Genomic DNA, 5,336 nt, shown 5'->3' on the forward strand with positions numbered 1-5,336 from the left:
TAACCTGAATTGCTTACTGCTAGCAAGCAAAATATCAGACTTAAGGACACAGCCCCAGGCCCAGCACTCAGCCCCTGGAGCCCCTCGCAGAGACGCTGCCCAACCGCTCAGGGCAAGGCAGCAACGGAGGTCTGCCCTTTCCCTGCAGGTGGGCAAGCTCTCAACGTGACGTTTCTCACTTTGGTTTTATAGGTTTTACAAGTCTCAGCGCGGGACGTTTGATCTCCGTCTGTGTAAGAAAGACAACAACCTGGTCCACTCAGACCTGTATGGGGCCGTTCGTTCAGCAGCCCAGCCAGCGGGCTGAGGATCTGCGGTGGCAGACGACTTCTGCATAAGCAGCGCTGCGGGATGAAGCAGCCCTGTGCGCTGATAAAACCCTGCCAGCAACTACCCACCGAGATTTACTCTGTTAGAGGAGCTGATGGCAGATCAGTCCCCTCCATACCATGAACGGCACCCCTCATTTGGGGAGAGCCTTCCCTACACCCCCAAGTCCCAGGAGCAAGTCATACGTTTCCTGAGCAGCTACAGCACACGTGTACACACGCACATCCCCCACGGAAAAGCACTTAAGAACTGGATGTTGACACTCGCCACTGTGACAGGACTTTCACTTTTGAGTTTCAGCCTAACACATGGAAGAGAAGGGGAAATTGCATCTTAAACCCCTTCCTGTGCCCTGAAAGCCCCCTTTTTGGATGAGCTGCCAGAGCCCAGCTGGGAGGCGAGGCAGGCTGCTTTTCTCTCAGTTGTTTTAGCAACTGGGCAAGTTGGAAATACTCTTCCAACAGGAAAAGTCTGATGCCACTTCAGGGCAAAGAAGTACAAATAGGTTAATGTATAAACTCCTGACCTGCCCTGGCTTGTCTCTGTTGAGATTAAATGCTTTTGCTAGTTGGTTCACAGAGAAAAAAACCCAGTGTCATGGCTGATCAAAAGCAATGTCCTAGGCTAGCAGAGGGGCCTCTTCTTGTCAGTTCGGTTACTCTTCCATGGGTGGTGAACCTTGTGTCCCCAAATAAACCAGACACTGCCCTCCACCCTCAAACCTTGGCTGGCTCCTTACAGGGCAGGGGCAGCAGCGGTGGCGTTTCTCCTGAGAACACAGCATCCTGCTCAAACACGCCGGCAGCTCATATCAGCGCTCACGTGTTGCCTAGCCTGGAGAGGACGGCTGTTGTCCACGGCTGCCTGGAACCACACCTCCAGCCAAGCTGGGCAAGTAAAGGAAGTGCTATTAGAGATTTCATCTGCTGAGGGAAGACTTGGTTTTCTGAGCTACCCAGGCATTACAAACCTGAGGGCCACCACAGGACCGTGCGTCAATTGGCTGCAAGTCACCTGGGCGTTAGATAGCCAAGTGACCTGTCTGCTTACAAGGAGAGCTACTTATTTAATTAGAAACACCAAGCAGGAAAAATCTCTCAAACAGCAGCCCTCTTTACAATATCAAGCATGAGCTGCCATCACCTCTGCTTTTGTTAACCGGGATGTGACAGTAAGTGCTGTAGGGGTGACAATCCCCAGGTGAGGTCCCACCTACAGTGAGGATAGTGAAAAGGAGAGGAACACATAAGCTGAGAGTAGATGGACATATCCATCAGCCTGAAAATGCTAACAGTCACTGGTTGAACCTCTAAGGTCAGGAAGTCCCTATTAACTGCCAGCAGATAAGAACAGAAAAATCACTTTGTTCTTGTATCCTTAGGCTCTTCCTATGATTATCCACAACTCCACTGTTACTGCTAGGGTCCTAGGCTTAACAGACACTTCTTCTAGTGCCAAATGACTGTCACACTCCAAGCCAAGCAAGCTACTGCAAAACTATCTTGTTACGCCAGTGGAAACTATGGTCCTTGATGTACTGCATATCCAGCTATTTGACAAGACTGCAGTCCTTTGGCTGTGTGTTCCTGATTGCACCCTATTACTGAGCTAGTACCTGGGGGGCTGGGCTGCAGCTAGGCTGCACCTATTGCCTGGGAAAGAATATTCAGAATATTTGAAAGATATTAAAACTGCAGGCTGGCTTCTGACAGGTACTTTTCTTGGAAAACAACCCTTCTTCAAGCAATGCAGCTTGCAAGTCATACCAAAACCCAGCTGCATATAGAATAGGTACCAGCCAGCAGGTACCACTTCCTCCTTTGCAGACAAAAAAAAAGCACTGAAGGATCCCTGACACCCATGGGATGCACTACCCCGTGGGCTGGGTTGGGAAGCAACTGGGAACCCAGAATGCCCTTTCAGATGCAAGGTTCTTCCAAGTCCCTGGTATATAAATTGACTCTCATAAAACAGCACAGGAGCTCAGACTTTAGGGAAACAAGTCCAACAGCCAGTCAACAGCCTGCAAGTCAGCAATGTAAATGCAGCTTATCCTCTGAAGGCTCTTCAGCAGCTTACCTGCAAAACCGTTATGAGCATATGCAGTGGATAAGCCACCCAAACAGGAGGACCTCTGCTACAGAATTACGACCAGACGACTCAACAGCTCTAGTTAGATGTTGAACTCCATGAGACGGAAGGAGACCACCAGGAGTTTCCTTCATTTCAGGTAAAGGAGAGAAGTTCTGCCATACTGTGCTGCTCCTGAACGATACTGAAACCAGCTCTGTGCCCAAGAGGAGGACCAAGACACTTCTACACAGGTGAGAAAGAAAAAAAGCAAGCAAGGCAAAGCTGTCAGTGCTCCTGAAGAAACGTCCATTCAGAGCACAAAAATGTGTGCGTTAAAACCTGTACCTGACCAAATGGCCACATGATGGCACCACAGCTTTGGGGAGCGATGACACATCACTACACTTCAGAGTCAAGACTAAAACCCTCTTCACCAAAAAAAGCTAGTGCTCTTGTCAAACTGCACCAGCAGAAACCTCCATCATCGGCATCGTGTAGATGGAATAACAAAATCCACAAAAGGGAGCTGAAGGAACTTAAGTAATAAAAAGTTATTACAGTCACTTTGAAACAAATAACTCAAAAACTCTTTATAAAAATGTGTTTTGTCTGGCCTTGGATTTAGAAGGAATAATAATTTTAAAAAAGTAGAGATAACCAAAATAAAGGTGTGGTACTGCAGCAGCAATCTGATGGTTTATCCAACCAAAGGCATGATAATATACGAACTGAGTCCAGAAGTTTATTTTCTCACAAGCAGCACTGAACATTTAATTCTTAATTAGTCCCCATCAGTTAAAAAAAGGGTCTTACAGTGTTAAGCATGCAGGTCAAACCCATCTAATGCTTCAGGCAGAAGATTGCACAAATTGGTGAGCTCCCTTAGAGCAGAATACACAGAAGAAAAGCATGATTTAATAAAATAAAGGTAAAAAGGAGTAAGCGTGGTTATCCGAAATGTAACTTTCTAGGATCAAACACAGCTGGGACACTAAGAGCATCACCAAGTCATGAAGGTCACTCATCAGCAACCAGAGCCTCTGTAACACACTGCCTGTATTTTTGTAGGTCCTGTGGGGATTTAAATCCCTGAAGATCCAAGCTGAAGATGTCAGGTTTTATAGCAGCAGCTCCCAGGGTATGCCCACAACCTGCCTCCTTCATGAAAAACCAGCATGAATAAAAGGATGGGGCCTTCCTACAGTGCTCCAGCTCTACTGTCCTACATGAAGAAACAACCAATAATAAAGTAATTTTTCCTGAAAGATGAAGAGGAAAAATAAGAGAGACTATGGACTTTAATGACACCAAATGATGGATCAGACACTAGAACCAAACTTACCTGCTACTGAGGGTTTGAATCCACCACTCAGAGAAATGGATCGTTTTCTGTTGTTCGTGAAATTTCTACGTGGAAGGAGTAAGTGTATTTTAATACTGTGCTACTCAAGAACTACGTTCTGAGAGCCAGATGAAGGAATCTCCCCAAGTTCCTCGGAATAAGGTCTGGTACCATGCAAGTATCTTGAAACATGGCAGGTTCTGTAAAGTTACCTCATCTACTTTAGAACAATTGTTTTTTTGCTTCTTGCCTTATTTTTCCTCTCCTGCTCTCAGCACCCATATATGCAACACCTGCATGCACAGGGACAGTGAGAAGAGTGACATATGAGATGTTTTAGGTTCTGTCTAAAGGCTTTAGGAATACAGGACAGCTTTAGGACGGTATCTAACACTAGTTTGTGTGAGTCTTAAAAGAGGTCAATGTTTGGTCAATCATTAGTCACGGGAGTTAGTATTAGAGCAGCATCCTGAACATTTAAAAAACCCCATGTGTGTATGTGCTTGTACCAGCTAAGCCTGACCAAAATGTCCAGTGACACAGAGATCACTAAAAATAGGTGGGTCTGTTTCTGCATAGGCCGTTCTCAGAAGACATGCAAACTAGCACCTACCTACTCGTATAAAATGTATCAGTGAGTCACTCATTTGGGCACCAGGAAATCTCTTTGACAGAGCAAGTGCCCTATGAAATAACAAACAAAATGTGTGTCTCAACCTATTCTCAAAGTTTTGTCCCCAGCATTCTACCAGTGCAGTTGACCTAGAACAGAATTCCCTTCCCAGCTATTTGATAAGGTCGATCCAACACAGAAAAGAAAAACCACAGACTATGTCTGGCACTGCACCAGCACAGGCAAGTGTAACAGAACCATGTCACACGGCTGTACGTAAAAAAATTGGAAGGCCAGCCACACACATCCATGTAACTCAACATTGTCAGATAAGCCTTCATGTTTATCACAGGATAAACTAGACCACAGAAACGGTATCTCAGAGCATGAAAACAGTTTCTAAAACAAACAAACAAAACACAAAAAGAACCAAACCCCAACACCAACCCCAAACCAAAAAACACCCACCTTCCACAGCACTATAAAATTGAGAGAAGCCGCCTTTGCTATAAATTCAGCTAAAGGCAGCATTAAAAAAAAAAACAACCACCAAAACCAAACAGGGTTTATTCCACACTTTCATATGATGTGGGCCATCCACAGAATCCGTGCATGGCATACCTTCCTCGTACCATCAGGTCTAGACTGTGGCTCAAGTGCTTCAAGTATATGCATGCCCACACATTGTGGAGACACATCACCCAAGGTTAATCACCTTTCAGCAAATCCACCCAGAAAGCAAGAGCAGGTATTTTGGTAAGCCTCCTACTCACAAATATCCTAACCAGCAAAACTAGCACATGTCAACTTTGAAATGTCAACTTTGAAATGCATCTACAGAAGCAATGTGACATGAATCTAAAATGGATACACATTATCATGCAATTTGGCTGTTTGGTCTCAAGCTAGTGGTACTCATCACCAATTCAACTGTTAGTACACAACACAACTTGGTTATTAAAAAGAGTATCAAGTCCA

Source organism: Buteo buteo, chromosome 1 (genome assembly GCF_964188355.1).
Source record: "Buteo buteo chromosome 1, bButBut1.hap1.1, whole genome shotgun sequence".
Taxonomy (NCBI): domain Eukaryota; kingdom Metazoa; phylum Chordata; class Aves; order Accipitriformes; family Accipitridae; genus Buteo; species Buteo buteo.